The sequence below is a fragment of the Marmota marmota genome, unplaced genomic scaffold (genome assembly GCF_001458135.2).
Source record: "Marmota marmota marmota unplaced genomic scaffold, marMar, whole genome shotgun sequence".
Classification (NCBI taxonomy): domain Eukaryota; kingdom Metazoa; phylum Chordata; class Mammalia; order Rodentia; family Sciuridae; genus Marmota; species Marmota marmota.
Genome location: NW_025999990.1, coordinates 12,745,397 through 12,763,530, shown reverse-complemented (window position 1 = coordinate 12,763,530; position 18,134 = coordinate 12,745,397).

The window sequence follows — 18,134 nt, the reverse complement described above, 5'->3', positions numbered from 1 at the left end:
TCAGAGAGGCATGGGATTGACCAGTAAGAGGGGCCTGGACAAACCTAAGAGGTGAAGCTAACCAGTGGCACCTTCTGTGTTTGCCTTGGGACAGCAGGTCTTACACACACACACACACCACACACACACACACACACACACACACACACGACTGCCTGTCCCTGTCCCAAAGTGACTAACCACTACAGTTACCACCATCTTGCAGCTACAGACCACCATCCATACAACACCCCAATGATCTCAGTGTTTCTTTTGATTCCTCCCTTTTCTTCATGACAATGGCTATTTGTTGTTGGAATTTTATTTCTCAGGGTCTGTTCTCACTCTTATGAGAATGTTGAGCTGGCCTGAAATTAATCTGTGAGAATGGATTTAATAGGCTAAAAAGTGTTTCCATCTAAAAAGACACTTGTTCAATGCAGTAAAGAAATAACAATGAACACTGAAGAGGACTCTAGTGCTAGGCATGCTAAGGAAGCATCATGGTTGGCAGAGATCAGAATCTTCAAGGGCAGAGTAGCTCCCGCTCCTCTTGAAGGCCAACCTTGGACAAACCTTGAGATTCTCCTCCCTTCCTATTGAATATCTCCCATTTTTTCATCCATTGGTTAAGATAAAGAAATCTCAAATGTGTGAGTTCCCAGGTCCCAGTCTCTCAGTGAGAGGTGCAAATCTTTAACCATGCAGACATTTACTATACAACAGAATTTTATTTGAAGCTGGCTCATTTAGTTCAAGTGTTAAAGATTCAAGACCTGAAGGGTTTTGTTGGGAGCTGGGATGACTGGCAAAGCAACCCTCAGACTTGGGTACCAGAGAAAGCATTCTCTTGAACTCGAAGAAACTTTCATTTCACACTGTTTTAGGAGGAATCAAAAGAAACACTGAGATGCTTTGGGCCTAAAGACCATGTTGGAACTTCTTGAAGAAAGGTACTAAGGTAAAATAGAACAAAGTTCAGGTAAATTAGCAAGGAGATACACCTGCAGAGTTAAATTTTAAAAATCATTAATACACACAAGTTCTCGTTGAATCTTAATATCTATGGTAAAAATTACTTATTCAAACCTTTAGCAAATATCCATTAATGCCTACTCTCTACCAAGCATGTGATGGATGTGAAGCTCAAAGGGTGGAAAAGACAGATATGGTAGTCCCTTAGATCACAGAGGTCATTGCTGTCTAATTAGTACTGCAAACTGAGCAAATACAAACATGGTAAATCATATAACAGAAGTTCAAATGACCTTTCCAAACTATATGAAGATGTAGCAATGATACCAACTAAATTAGGAAGAGGAAGGCAGGGAGATGTGGGTGGGGGGTCAAGGAAGGCTTCCAGGAATCCCGGGGAAGCAAAAACTTCAGTAGAGTTACCATCATGAGGTCAAAGTGGGCTGAGCGAAGAAAGATGAGGGTGAAAAAGCAAGACGTTCAGAGAAAGAAGGGTTATCCAAAGTGTTAGAAGTTTTGACTTTATCTTAAGAGCCACAGGGAGCCATTTGAAGACTTTCGAGCAAGCTGTTGGTGTAATCAGATGTGACTGAATCATATCGTGATCAGTGCAAAAGGAGAGTCTATATTTTGCAGACATGCCTGTTGGCGTATATAAAGCTCTCCAGGTTGTTAAAATTATCTCAAGAAATGTCTGGAAGACATCAGATGCAAAAGAGCATGATCAAAGGCCTTCTTGCTAAGCTGCCTCACAGAACCAGACTCTGCTTGCGGTCGTAGGGTCTGGCATTGTCTGACTTCTGTCTTGGCAAGGCACATGATTTAGAAGAGTAAAAGCTTGTCTAGATTTGAGGAAGTTCAGATGAATCAGGTTTAAAATATTCACTGTCCTGCAAGACATTAGTCACCGGTCAGACCAATCTTTTTTTCATCAGAGCTTCACTCAGCAAGACTTAGAGCCTCATGGTCCCTGGAAGCAGAGCTGCAGAAGTTCTAATTCAGTTCTTGGTAATCCTATGTTTAGATGTACTGCAATGTGAACAGATGACCCTCAGATGGATGGCCATTGAAATATGGGCTTTGGGAGACACATTCACTTCTAAGACTTTCTAGTGGTTCTTGGCAATTCCTCAATGAGGTGCTTTTGTGGTAAATGAAGCTCATTTGTTTCTCTCTCTCTCTCTCTCTCTCTCTCTCTCTCTCTCTCCACTCCAACCTCTTTTCTCTGGCTCTGCTAACTTCATCTAATACAGTCTCTTCTTCCTTGTCCAGAAAAGTGGGGATCCCAGGGTCAGGATATACCCATGCTTCCTGACCCCTGGGCTCCTAAACATGGCACAGGAGCTATACGACAACATTGGATACAGCCATTGTTAATTGACTCTGTTTTCATTGTTTGTTTGATTTTATAACTCAACTAGTCTCCAAGGAGTAAACTTTCTAGTCCACCATATGTACTATACAGTTAATTATAACACACTCCCTCCCTTACCCGTGGACCCTGAACATAAGGATGTTTCTAGCCTACATATGGTGAACAATACTGTTCATGCATTCTACCCTCAACGCATTTCCTACAGCCCTCACACAGTGGACATTAATGACTTCTTTGGGCCCCTTCTGGTTTCACCAGATGAACAAAAATGAAAATAAGCAGCTGTCATACTTTAACTTAAAAAAAAAAAGAAAAGAAAGAAAGAAATTCATCAAGCCTACTCCAACTTGGAGAGGTATTTGGCTTAGAGAGAGGGGAGTCGGCTGTACCATTGATGGCAAAAATCTCACTTACTAATACACCACTTTCTGACATTTAATTTGCACAATTTGTCTCTTATTCTCTGGCAACTCTCAGAAGATTTTGGAAGCAGGAGAAAAGAAGGCAGAAACATAATAAGCAATAAGATTAAAACATGAGTACATGGGGGACATCAAGTTAAGCATCAGGTGACTGGTTGGACCATACCTACTAGTGCATTGACACTTGGTGAAAATCTACTCCAACCAGATACTGGCCACAAAAGGGAACCAGATGGAAAGGTAGTTAGAAACAAAGTAACAGAACCAAAGTCATTCGTGTTAGTTCCCCACCATTTAAGACACCGGAGAACTTGTTCAACTCTGCATTTATACATGATACATCTAAGGATATTGCCATACACTTAGAGAAAATGAAAATTTTTCCATCATAAAAAATTATTAAAATGTTTTATCTGTGCTTCTGCAGTTCAAAAATGACTGAAGCTGTGAACTTCAAATTTGGCACAATTATAGTCCTCATTAAGGAAGGCAATGGAAGCCAATTTTGAAGAAAAATGGTTTCCTATCTTTGAGCATAAAAGGTTTAAACAATGAGTGTTGAGGCTAAGATGAGGACCACTTCCTCTCCCATTTTAGCTCCCATGCGGATGAAGATTATCAACCAGAGACTGAAACGAGACATGCCTCTCCTTGATTTATAAATGGAAACACCCTTCCTGGTTCTGTTTTTGTTTGTTTGTTTCTCTCCCACTTTTCTATATATAAGTTCAGTTTGTTAACATGAAGCTGAGATGTAAAATTAAAGCACCTCGAAAATCAGATAATTCATAAAATGGCTTTACATTGGCCAGTGTCAGCCTGTAGCAGCCTATCCCCCCTGTGTTTTGGGAGTTAAATGGCTATGGTGAAATAGACAGGATGTACAAGGGACTAAGATAATAAGTTATAGGAAAGCAACTTTGGAATTTCCTGATTTGACTGCAAATATTTCAGTCTTAACACTGTGTCAATATTGGTTTTAAATATATACATGTTTGTTTATTGGCACACACACACATATACACAGGAATCACATCCATAAAATGCACCCACATCTGTGGTTAAGCACAGCAGCTGTTTAACAGCCCAGTATAACATTCTGGAAAAATTGGGACCTGAATTAAGAATCCCATATCCAGTCAAAGCTGCATTGGGAACTGAGGTCCTATATTAGGAAGCTATCTTGAGAGCTGTCCAAGCTTCCCCTAGACAGATCTCATTTGCCAAATTCACAGCATGGTTCCTAAAATTTGGAATCCATAATGAAACTCCTTGACTTTATTCTTTGCTCTAATAATTGTATTGTAATAAATAATAGTTTGAAGGCCAGCCCAAAACAGAACTAAAGTGATGTAGAGTCTGCTAGATGTATCTATTTTCTGACTCTAGACCTCAGCAATGCCCATAAACAAAAGATGCAGAAGCAACTCAAAGACTCTGACTACCTAACCACAAAAGGGCCACCCCACAAGTAACTGAGAGCAGAGCAAAAAACACACACCTCATGTTAGCATTCCATACCATGGCACCTCCTTCCGCTGTGCTCTGGGTGCCCCGTAGCCCGAGTAAAATCATCCTGGACATGATAGGGGGAATGTGCAGCAATCTACAATCACAGCACCATAAGTCATCCAGACACAGACCAGGTAATCCTGAATGGAAGGCCACCTTAATGATTTTTACCATTGATTGAGACTACTCGAGAGCCTGCCAAGGAGTGAATCTCCAGATGCAGAGACGAGACATTTTTAATTCAAAATAAGTGTACAGATTTTTGTTGCTGGTTTTCTTGCTAAAGTTCCTTTTCTCCCTGTTCACATGTTTTGCTTTATTTTCCCTATTTACTTCAGAACATGTGAGTTGAACCAGTGCGTCTTACCTACACCCCACTCCAGTGTTTCCCTCCCAATGGCTGCAACAGGAGTTTCAATTTTCCCAGCCTGGCACACGAGGCCCTCCATAGTCTGATTTCATTTGTTCATTAATTATGTTCATCCATTAACTTCTTCATTTATCTTTCCATTAAGTCAGTATCTATTAAGTCCAAAGTATAAGGATAGGGGTTGGAAAAACATGAAGAAGATATACTCTGTGCATCAAGGAACTTAAGTCCAGCATGAAGCCCACATCAGAAGTATTAGTAAGGGCTGGGAAGAAGCTGTGTAGGGGATACTGTGGAACCATGGAGAGTTAAGTGTCTAATTCTGCCGTAAAAGAAAAGATGTGTGAGCTGAGATTGGAAGCCTGAGCCAGAATTTACCAAAGGATGTGCAAAATAAGGCAAGAAGGGCTGTCACAAGAAAAGGGCACAGTGTGAGCAGTCACAAGTCAGCAGGGACAGGGTGGGAGAACCCGGCATGGTAGTGCCCATATGGAGGAGCAGAAGTGGGGGACTGAGGTATGTGAGCCCTGAAAGTTGAGACAGCAATCAGTCCATTTGAGGCAAGGAAAGGCGCTCCTAGGCAGCTTGCATTGCTAAATGGCTTGGCGGAGTATTGAAGGAGTCTAGCTATGGATCTAGATGCAATGAATCTGGACAGATCTTAATTAACTTGTATCATCGGAGGCTATGCCTAAAGAAGCCCTCATTTCCTACCATTCCTCCTTTCCCAAAGTTGAATCCAGTTCAACTAATGAACCAAGGCCACAAGTAGGAACTGTTTCTTCATACCAGGTATACAAGAAGCAGGCCTATCTAAATTTTCCCTTTGCTTGGGGAACCCAGGATTTCCTCTCCCCTTTTCCAAGTTTCTAAATTCTTATAGGGCGAGTGTCTGGAGAATCTGACAGCTCTGACCTTCTATCTGCTGCTGTGTTTGTAGGGAACCTATCCTGTGCTTTCACACACCCCCTGAACCCCCAGACCTTTAGTAGACAATGGAAGTAATCTCCACTGAGCAACGTCAGTGCTGCTCCTCTGTCATAACATCTTTGCTCTCCACCAGACCAGGAGCTTTGCTTTGTTATTTTTGCATGTCTTCTGGGTCAGAGTTTTGGGAATTAATCACCTAGGGAACTTGTTAAATTTCAGATTCTGCTTCAGCAGTCCTGAGTGTCTGCATTTCTAACAAGCTCCTGGGTGAGACTGATTGCTGGTCCACGGCCCACACTTCGAGTAGCAGATTCTTCATGGTATCATGTTCTACCTCTCCTGGACATGGTTTTTCTATTTTCAATCTATTATTTGGGGTTTTTAAACTAGTTACTCAAGAATATTAGCTTTATAGAGGCAAGAATGTGTCTTTCACATATTCCAGCAGATCCCCTGATCCCATGCTCCATGTTCCACACTCCAAAGCCCTTTACTGGCTCCCAGCTATCCTCAGGATTCAGTGCAAACTCCTTAGATCAGTCCAGTAACGTCAGGACTGGCCTGGACCTGTTTTCTCTCTAGCCCTATATTCTGCTGTGCCCCCACATCCAGAGCTGTGCCCCCACAGACATCACATATGGGAAATCCCTTCCTTCATGGGGTCTCGGGGCTAAATTCCTATGATACAAGATGTTGCCTCACCTTAGGACTCTGGAAGTTAAAGGAAGGAGGGTGAATGCCCGATTTTCTTTGTGTCCCACTTCTAGTCCATGAAGGACCTGAGTAACTCAGACACACGCATGGCCTTCCCAGGATGAGCTGCAGCGAGAGGCTGCGCTGGGCTGTGAGGAAAGGGCAGCTCTTCCTCCATCTCTCTGGCTCTCTTCTCTCCTCCCCGCTTGTTTCACAGGCTACCCACTCATTTCTGCTTTGGTCATGTTTTCCTTCCTCTGGTCTAATTTCCAATTACTTTCCTCTCACTATATTTTCATCTTTAAGAATTTTGTTTCTTCTCTCAGACTATCTTTTTGGCCTTTATCTCTCTTCCGGCTCTTCTTTCTCTTCTAGGACCTCAGCTCCTAGTTCTTTAAAACAGCTGTCCTGCTGCCTCCTGTGCCCACCTGCCCTCATGGGAATTAAGGTGCATGGTTGGCAACATCCAGCCTTTCCCTCTGGACTGGGCAAGGTGTATAGTTAGAGTTTGGCTTTTAAGCTTGTTATTCCTGTTCCAACTAGTATTGTATAAAATTGGTATTATGACTTCATAGGCTCCCCCAAGCACACCACTGAGCATATCTTCACTTCTTCCCATCCCAATGTAAGCCTGTTACACTCACACGTGCAAATTGAAACTTGGTTTACATACATTCTCTCTGTGGTTGCTGGTGACGTGTGGGTGAGCATGGGAATGAATACAAAGCCCAGGATGTTCTGCGGCCTACAACTGCTGCCTGCTGCAGACACCTACATGAGGTGCACTGATAAGTGGCTGCCCAAGTGGTCTCCAGGCTGGAATCCTGACAAGTACTGCAGCTGCCCCGGGAACAGATCTGAACAGAGCTTGTTCAGAGGCAAAGTGACATCAGCGAAGAGATCTTCCCTTATCAGGTAACAAATTGCTTTCCCATAAGCCACCAGATCGCTAAAGACTCATCAGCAACTTAAGGGAAATCCTCACCCAGCTGCTTTGTCCCCTAAACCACTTGCCTATCATTAGACTGATGGGCTTGGGCTTGGAGTGAGGGTTTCATCCAGATGCAGTGGGCTGCAGGCCCCAGAATATTCTTCTTTTAAATGGTGGCCTGAAACCTGCCATGGGAAGGCACAAGGCAAGAGTGCTTTCAAGCTCTTTAGAGGATCTTAGCATATTGCTCAAATGTCCTCTTGGGCAGATTCTGGCTCCATACGCATTAAATTAGCACGCTAAGGATATGCTTTCTCATGAAGAGTGAGGAATGGGACACCTTCTGCAGGAGTGACTGGTTCTGTTAAATCCAGATGCTGTATGGGGAGCTCAGCACAGGAGGTTATTCACAGTCACAGGCCAAAATAAATTAGATAGAACCCAAAGAAAGTCAGCTGTGGACCACCAAGCATTTTAATCAAAACATCAAGCTTTCCTTTTCTACCAAACCCCTCTGATGGAGATAGTTATGTTCAGTGGCAGGAAATGTTCATTGCCTTGTGAGTGAGAGTAAATAAGGAGGCATCTAGGCAGAGAGTTGCTAGATTCCAGGGGAAGGACAGTAGGAAGAAATTCTATCAAGCCTTTAGAACTTGGCTCTTGTCTGCTACGCACCATCACTTTGGAAAGACTCTTGACGATTGTTTTAATTCTGTCATAGCTTATCAATGCATTAAGAATGTCTCAAAATTCAAGGCCTCACTTGCACATAGAAATTAAAATGTATTGATCCACAAATTCCTTAACATTTCAATTTAAGAGTGATAAAAGGAAGGAGCTCGATTTTTTTCCTTTATATCACTTTCTGCAAAAGGGGGAGAAAACAAACACAGGTGCTTTAAAATTTTCAAGGTGCAAACTAAATTACACGATGCCCAGGAGTATGCAGTAGCATTTCTTTGTTTGAGCATGGAATAAAAGACAGATAATTAGGAAATTGGGAGTCTATTAATTTTCCAAATTTACTCATGCAAGAACCACTGAGCTATGGTGATATTTGCTTACCTCGTCATTATGCAAAAATATATTAGCTAATTATTTTGACTAATGCAATTAAGATATGCATATTTAGCATAAACCATACAATAGAAATGTTACAGTCAGCAATTGCTGGGTTGCACTCATGGGTAGCAGAGAGGCAAAAGTCCCTGCTCAGTCTCCAATGGTAAGCCACAAGATTGCTACAACTCTGCCTGCACTGTTATTATTAGTTTGGTTGCAGTAATTAATTTACTTTACAGCATGACTAGGTGGCACAGCTAGCAGTGGTATTAATTTTTGTTATGAGACACCTGAAGATGTCAGCTTTTGAGCAGCAGTGTCTGCACCTTTAATTGCCTTAATCAGTGGAAATGCAGTATCTCTTTCAGGGATCCAATTAAGAACACTATTGTTATTTTTCTTTTCTCTCTAACCCTTACTAAAGAATACAGGAGCTAGCAAACGTTAAGGCAATGGTCAAGAGGGGCATCCTCTGTTCTTAACCTAGGAAAGTCTCCATGCCTTGAGCTGAAAACCAGAAGCCAAGGCTGACCTCTGGGCCTCCATGGGCTCCATAATCCCAGAGGCTCTTGCTGCTCCAAGATTGGCCACTGACCGGACTCACTGAATCAGAATCTGTATTCTGATTGGCATGCCCACTAAATTTCAAGAAAGACTACAAGAAAAAAAGGGGCCAGAGGCAGCCACCCCTCTAAATGACTAAGAATGGAAGAGTTATATGGATCATGTCATGGTCTTTGTGATGCCTAAATTTTGACTTTCTAGAACTTTCCTGTGGGACTGGCCCAGCACTTGTGCAACTTGCTCTCTCCGGTTCACCTACATCTCATGGCCTTGTCTCCTGGAAAACACAGCAGAGAATTTTGATTCCCACTCCTGGCCACAAGCTGGCTCTGCAGGTTTCAAACAGGAATATCTGAAATCTAGACCCTTTTATTCATATCTCCATTCCACATGCAGCTACTGGAGTTTTGTAGGTGCAGAGCAAAGTTAGGTCATCGTTAGCTCAACAGTTTCTGAAACTGCCTAGGCCAGCAGAACTTAGAAACAATGGGTTGGCCATTAGTAATAGTGAAAGACAGATCCCTTTGCTAACAGAAGCAGCGGGACCAATGAGCAGAACAGAGGCAGTCTAACTCACAGCATAGAAACTATTATCTTGAAAGCCCCTGTTAGAGGCTGAATAGTATCTCCCCGTCCCCTCAAAAAAGTTTGTGTTCAATTCCTAATGCCCAATACCTCAGAATGTGACCTTATCTGAAGGTAGCATCATCAGAGATATGAGCCCTAATCCAATATGAATGATGTCCTTGTAAGAAGAAAAAATTTAGTCTCTCTCTCTCTCTCTCTCTCTCTCTCTCTCTCACACACACACACACACACACACACATACACACTCACAGAGAGAGAGAGAGAGAGAGAGAGAAGAAAGACCTTTTGAAGACACAGGAAGGAAAAGAAGAAGACCATCTACAGGTCAGAGATCGAGACCTGGAATAGATCCTTCTCGTACAGTCCTAGGAAGGAACCACCCCTGCTGATCTTGGACTTCAGACCTGCAGAACTACGATACAAAGATGAGGTTGTTTAAGCCACCCAATCTGTGGCACTTTGTTATGGAGGCCCTAGAAACTCACACAGCTCCTTCACAAACAGGAATTTGTGTTCACATATTCATCCCCTCGTGGTATCTAACACAATAGTAGGTGTCACATTATGAAAATGTTCAACAAATGCCGACTGAGTGAGTAAATAATGAAGGACGGGATGCAAGCATCAATGAAGGATTTTCAGAACCATTCCCAGGTCTTTATGATAAGATCCCTCTTCTATGCCTGATGTTCTGTGAGCTTCTCAAGATATGCCTCCTACGCTAAGCAGAAACAAAAGCCCATCCCTGGGCACATGCTGAAGGAAGCTAAGCCTTGGCCCCTCTTTCCAACCACAGGGGGCTTTTTGTTGGTCCTACAGGGAATCTCTAGCATCTTAAGGAGCATGCATGACTCAGCCGAGCGGCAAACATATTTGTTTTCACATATTAGTCATATATTTGATAGAGTGTATAGCAAATGTATGTGATAACATAAAATATACTTTAAAATTATAAATTTGGACAGCTGTCATGACATTTGAAAGAGTACATTAAAAATACTGCTATATCCATTTTTGAATGCCAACCCAAATGGCTAAATTTGTCAGCCTCTCCACATACAGTATTTTACACTTGCTTGATTGTTTTGATTTTTAGAAAAGGAACTCACCAGGTGATTTCTGGGCAGCCAGTCAATGGTAATGAAAACTCTGTTTGGTAAAAGCTCAATAAAAAGTGAATCTAAAATGAACTCTGCCCAACTCCACCCAGTTTGTCCTATTTCACAGCCTAGTTTGGGCAAAATTATCAAGAAACTATGAGGAGCTAAGAGGGAGATTTAGCAAGCTTGGTGTTGGCAGGAAAACAAGAAAGCAAAATTCAGGGTTCAGGAATTGGCATTTCAAACATGATGCTCTTGGGCTGCCGTTGGCATCATGCAGCCGTGCTCCATCCAATGGGGACAGTTGCTGCTTGGCTCCTGTCAATTTCTGCCATGAGGAAATGTGGACCTACAGCAAGAAAAACTGGAAATGCAAAGTTTTTTTTTCTATTTTTAAACCCATGTTTTCAATTATAAAATTTTAAAAACACTACAGAAAGGCAAATGAAGCACATCAGGAGGCTTCAGATGTGGCCCCTGGGTAGCCATTCTGCAACTTTGTGTTCCTGGATGCTCAAATATATTTCAGACCAAAGGAGAAATTACACTGGTTTCTCACCACACACCTGTCCTAAGAAATCTAGCTTTGGGGGCTATCGTGTATGTTTTAAACATTAAAATACTTGATAAAATTCTCATAGTGGTAGAGACAAAAATTTAGGTAACTAAATGAGTCATGGAGCTTTATTGTCTGTTTTTATGGCAGTGATCGGACATGTCTCCCTGATTTTATTTAGGTTGAAATGAAATGTTAAAATTGGTTTGCTTTGTCTGAGCATCTAAGAGCAGAGAGTGAGGAGCAAAGTTTAGCGCACAGTGGTGACAAAGGAAGCCGGCCCAGAACCGGAAATTTGCCTTGGATCACCAAGTGTCAGCTGTACTGTGGCAACGTTAAGTTGTCCTTTGGAATTGAGCTAATCTTTAAACCGAGTGCATATCCAAAACATTAGCTATCTGCTGTCAGGCCTTCACATGCCACATGCTGAGTTAATTAACATAGAAACACTTGATACTGGAACCCTCCAGAGGGGAAACAGAAAGCTGTCCAGGCCTGAGAACAGACCGAGCCCTTGGGGGGATGGAAAACACAGGGGTCTGTTCCGTTTTATTTGTTTCTGCTCTTGTGATACCAGGTCAGTGGGTTAGTCAATCCCATTGCTGCCCCGTTGTCAGCTGTGATCCCCAGGAAGGCTTCTTCTGTGAACAATGGAACCTTTCCTCACCCCAAAAATGAAACACCAAAACCACAACATTCTCTCTATTATGGTCAAAAGAAGAGTTCAGAAAAAGGACTCACCTTGCAAGACAACAGCTCTCTCCCTGGAGTCCGTGACGAGAACAATGACAGTAGACTCCACTCCAAGTTTTATCTTATAAGTGTAATTATACAGAGATAAGTGTAATTGATATAACTCAGTGGAAAACGTGGTGTGTGTTCTACTCTCTTTTCACAGTCACCCTTGTGTAGTCTTAGGCCTGGTTAACAAGGCCATTCTACCCATTACCTACTCTAGAGTGGAGGAGGCGCATCTGTCTGGGAGGCTCAGGCCTAGAAATCATGGCCCTGTGTGGGACAGCGCGTCTTTTGAGAAGAAACAAGTGGGAAGTGATGGCAGATACTTTAGTAATAGTGTAAAAGCCAAGAAATCTCATTTGGATTGTCCAGTGGCCACAGGGATAGAGACAAAAGGAACAGAAAGGGGACACTGAGAGAGGAAAGGAAAAAAAGCTTGTAAAATGAGTATAATTTGAATATAATATGAATATTTTGCTGCCATTAAAGCATGGCTGTGGGGTGGCTAGTGCAGGACAGAGAGGGAGCCTGGTGGACATGAGAAAGATCTGCATGGGGGACAGTCCCAGTATGGGAGCAAGACAAGCAACTCTCACCAGACAGGGGGCCCCTGGGAGTTCCTCAACTCTAGGAACTGCAAAATTTTCTAAACTAGAAACAATGACAATGTGTTCATAGGGTGGTCATGAAAGTATGAATATAGAAAATGCACATATCAGAGACAGAAGAGCACAACATCCCAAAACTTTGACCCCCCAAATCAGCAAATTCCTCTGCCACATAACATTGGCCAAGTTATTTAAGGTCTCTAGGCCTCTTTTTCCTCGTGTACACAATGAAAATGACAATAATAGTACTTACTTTCTTGGTTTTGTGGAGATTAAAAAAGAAAATATATGCAAGTTACTCCAACCAGTGTCTGACATCTAGTAAACCACTCCGTGTGTTAGCTATTATAGGCTGAAGTGCTTAGCACAGTACCTGGGACAAAATAAACTACCATTTCACAGTAACCATGATAGTGCTCATGCTGATGCTGATGTGCAGAGTCTTATACAACCAGGGTTGTGGCAGGACATCAGGAGGGAAGAGGCTACTCCACAGAGATAGGAAATAAAGAAAGAGCCACAGAACAGCATTGATAACCAAAGTTCACCACACCTGGAAAGAGAACACACGAGACCTTCCAGGCTCATGAGACACGGGCCAGGCTGAATCACCATACATGAGCCCATCACTCTTGGCCTTGGCGTTTCTCAAGTGCAGACTATGGACTGTGGTTCCTAGAAGCACATCAGAGCTTCACCATGAGAGATGGAGAAACATCTCCAACTCTCCTGACACCTGCCCTGTTGAACGTCACAGAGCTTGCCTCCCCTCAGCCTTTCCTGCAGCTCACCCCATAGCACCCCCATTACCGCTGCCACCATCATTTTGGCTAATTTTGCATTAGCCATGTGGACTGTCGGATGGTTTCTGCTGTATTTTGTTGCCCTTTCAAATATTTCTTAAATAGAAGATTGTACCATCTGGTGGACAATCTGCCTGTGTGCTATCTCACCTATCCCAGCGTGGATTCTACTCCTATTAGAGAAGGAGTCAGGGAGAGAGGAGAAGCTGATGCTAGAACACTGTCTCCGGCTGCCTGCAGCCCTCTGTCCTTGGTCCTCCCTCTCTCCCAGTGGCCTGGTTCTGCCTGCACAGCAGTCAGGTTCCAGGTGCTGAGTGGATGTTTCTTCCACTCACTCATGGCCAGGCTATTACTCACGGGGCTACGGGGAGCAGATGTCTCCATAGATAGACCTTTCTGACCTGTGCTGACATTTTACCTACATAAGCATCAAATGGTTGGTACAGCCACATTGTCTAAGTTGTAGAGAGACTGTCTTGGACTCAGTTAAATTCCACACTTAGAATCTCTTCTCTACCAAGTAAAAAAATATTAATGGTTCATAAAGAAGGAAAGAACACACAAGTTTATTAAGGGAAAAGATAGATGGATGGATAGATAGATAGATGGATGGATAGATAGACAGACTGACAGACAGGCCGGCCTATAATCATATACCTCATGGACCTTGACATGAAGGCTGTTAGCATATTCACCTTTTATTCAATCTTAGAAAGCACCAGTCATGCCTGGGGGAAATGTAGAATTGGTGTGTTTATTAGAAGAAGACATGATTAGTGGTAGCATCAAAGACTTGAGAAACCTTGTTTGGTGAGAACAGAAGTATACCTTTTCTTCCATGTTTTCCACTTAGAGGTGAGCAGTGTGGTCTTAGCAAGATCCATGGCAGAATCCTAGATCATCTTTCAAATCGGCAATTCTGAACAGTCAAGAACGGGAAATCTCGAATTAAATGACCTGAGATCAGACACGGGCTCTACCTACATGAACAAATGGGACAGCATCAGTTTAATGATCCTTAAACTTGTGCTGTAAAATGAGTGTAAAAACAGTAACTACTTCATGGAGTTGTTTGATTCAAAAACCTGTAGAACTTCACATATGGCAGGACACCGTCCCAAGCACGTGGAAATAAATGGCTCCTCCTCTCCTCAATGAGCTCATACCCAGGCCCAGGGCCCATTCTGAACTGTGTAACTGTCTGCAGCCTGTTGCCTGGTGTGACCAGAGATGGTCAGTACGATCCACGGTCAAACTGAGAAGCCTCAGTTTGGCTCCCTTTCCTCCTTTGTTACTTAAAATAAGGCAGAGGATAAGCAATTTGCCTGACCAACAGGTAAAAATGGTCTATGTTGCTTCAAGTTAAGATGGTATCTGACTAGTTGCCTCATATAACTTCCTCTGATATCTCACTAAAATAAACATGAAGACATATAATAAAAAAAAAAAAAAAAAAACTAAACACAAAACCAAAATCTAGGTTCAGCAGATGCCCTGTGGTCAGAATTCTAATTCTCCTCAATATGGATTTCTACCAATTACAAGGTTGATGGAACCGGAGGTAGAAGACAAGTTAGTGGCCTCTCCCAGTTTTTCTCACGAACAAGAGTAGCCCCATCCACCCAGAAGACCAGAAAATTCTTCATTTCTTCCTTGGCACCTTCCTCCTCACTTACGCTTGTTCACACCAAAAACATGGCAACCCTTTCTCTAATTACAACCGATACTCTGTGAGATAATAATCCAAGCCAACATTTACGAATCAGTCGCAGTATGGCAGCCGTCTACGAAGCACTTCCTATGTATTAATTCATTTAATACTCACCACAAGCCAATGAAGTAAGCACTTCAAGACTACCCCTGAACTTGAGGAGATAGAGGCAAAGAAAAGCTGAGTCACTTCATCAGGGTGTTAGAGCTAATAAATGGTGAACTGAGATTGGATCGAGGAAAACTAGCTGCAGAACTTGTGTTTGTGATGACGATACATGACTCAGTCGGTCTCATGGTTCTTTGTATTAGTCATCTTTTTGTTCCTGTGACCACCATGCCTGACGAGAAAAACTTAGAGGAGGAAATGTTTATTTTAGGCTCACAGTTTCACAGGCTTTGTTCATGGTAGGCTGACTCCATTGTTCTGGGCCTGAGGTAAAGCAGAACATCATGGTAGAAAAGTGTGGCAGAGGAAAGCTGCTAGGCTCAAGGTAGCTGAGAAAAAGAGACAGAGACAGAGACCAAAAAGAGAGAGAGCCAGACAAGATATATAACCCCCAAGGTCATGCCTCCAGTGATTTTCTTCCTCCCGCCATGCCCCACCTAACCAGTGACCACTCAGTAGTCCCTTCAAATTATTAATCCATCAAATGGATGATCCCGCTGATGAGGTCACAGTTCTCATAATCTAATCCTTTCACCCCTGAACAATCTTGCATTGTCTATTGTATACACTTATTGGTGGACACCTCATGTCCAAACCATGATGTTCCTCATATTTCTAGATTCATGCAGAGATTTGGATAGATAGATACTAGATAGATAGATAAAATTCACGATGCAAATTGCATATTGGAAGACACAGCTCCTACACATAAAGGAACACGGACAAGGCAGAGATTACAAATAGCCTCGGTTTCAGCACATGCTTGAAAGTCTAGGTTTTCCTCCACTCCAAAGATTCAGAATACAGGAGAACTAGGCACTGAAGTAAGGGAAGATCTCTGTTAGGCCCAGCAAAGCCTTGCTAGATGAAGGCCTAAAGTTATGAACATCAACTTCTCCTCCTACTTCAATCTCAGTCAACAGTGGACAGAAGTAGAATCAGGGGAAATCCGCAAAACTTTTTACTTGGTTAGTGCTTATTCTGAGTTAATCTGGATTTCTTTGAGATCCAAGTGAAGACAAAACTTTTTACCTACAAACAGTAGAAAATACTCAAGATTGAAGGATGTGAATATTCCCCCAAGAGACTTAAAGGAAAGGAAAATATGAAAACCACTTACTCTAAGGACCAATAGAAACTTTTGGAAAACTCTTCACAGTAGGATTGAAAAAGTTATGCTCTCCATGAAACAGCAGCTGAAACGCAGAATAGATTGGCATGAAAATTAAGCTGGATACCACAAAGAAGAACTGTCAGGGAACCAAGTTTGAAATAGCAAAATAAAATATAATTTAGAGAGAGTACAGAGCAGGTCTGACACTGCCAAAAATAAAATCAGTGATGTGGAGACCGAGCCTGATGATTCATTCACAATGCAAAGGAAACGAAAAGAAAAAACAAAAAGTGATGAGAAATAATATAATACATAAGGCAGAACCAACACAGAGCTGGAATTTGGGAAGAAAAGATGGTCCAGAACAAGAGAAAACAACCAGTGCCAAAGAAATAATTAAAGTTTTCATAACTAAGTTTGCATGTCACCAGGACTGATCAAGACAAAAATTAAAAAGAAATAGCCCAGGAGCAATAGAGCATGGGGGGGGGGGTGGTAAAAACAAGATGGCGAATAAGAGACAGAGAGAAGCTAAGGGGAAAAGAGAACCAGAGGAAATGAAGGGACAAATAAAGAATAAAGTAAAAATGTGGAATTACAAGCAATCAGTTATTCAGTCATTCAGGCATCTTTACAGAAGAAAGAGGCCACCCTGGCAGTGGACACAGCGCTTCCCTGCCCACACAGCCCCACCCTCAGCCTCCCACTTCAATGACTCCAGCCTGATTTCTAATTGCCAACTCCTTTCGCCAGGCTTTCAATGACACAATAACGGTTTTGCCTGCCCTTGCAGATGTGTGTTGAGTGCTGAGGAATTAATAACCCTCAGAAGCTGCATTCAACCACCGAAAAGCAGGATTTGGTGGTTAAATGCCAGGACTCACTCCTTTCATGACAGGTTAACTTCAAGAAATGTACTTTTATTGCCTCTCAGAGTGTTCAAGCTCCTGGTGTGTACAAGCTCCAGGTGTACACAGTGGTGTCTAGCTCTCTGACACACTCCTTACAATGCACCCTTTATTGGCCACCTTCCTTTATGCCTCACCTCCTCTCATCTCTTGTCTTCAACCCCCAAATAAGCTGCTTGCATTTGAACTCCTGTCTCAAGTCTAACTTTGGAATTCAAAATAAGATGCCTCCAATGGAGAACCAAAATTGTGCCAGATTGCTCTCAAATGCTGACTGTCGTGAAACTACAGTGCGGTTTCTTAAGGTTTGAAGAGAATGATTTGGGGCCCTTGTGTCATGCTTAGCCAAGTTGTCATTCACACGTGACAATCACAGAAAGACACCGATAACCAAACAAGAGCTCGGAAAGTTCTCTGCCCCAGAACGTTCCTTGAAGACTTCCTCCAACCTTTAGCGAGGTGGGTCAAAGAAATTCAAGACTGAGGAATTTGTGGTAGTCAGCGGTTCCCAAATCCTAACAAGACAAGCTTGTCACCTTTCACATTTCCACCACTGCTTTCTCGTCTTGAAAAAATATTTTAAATCATTTTTCTCATGCTTCATGTTTTGGAACCTGTTATTCAGGGAATGACTCCCATAATGGAATTCCGCAGGGGAGCAGGGTGTGATAGACATAAAAATAGATGATAAATATTGGATGCTCACTGGGGTCTGAGACTATGCTAAGGACTTTACGTACAGTATCTCACTTAATTCTCACAATAACTTGATGAGATAGGCTATTGTATTATCCTGAAAAAGGAAATGAGCCACAAACAGTTTACTTCCCCATGATGATGAAGGGCTCTAAGTGGCTGAGTGGATTCAGACCCTGGAGTCTGGCTCTGGGATTCTTTCTTAATCACTATACTTACCCTTTATGATTCTTTAAGGAAACTCCCCCAATTAAACACAAACCCTAATTCATTCTCATTCATTCTCTCTCTCTCTCTCTCTCTCTCTCTCTCTCTCTCTCTCTCTCTCTCT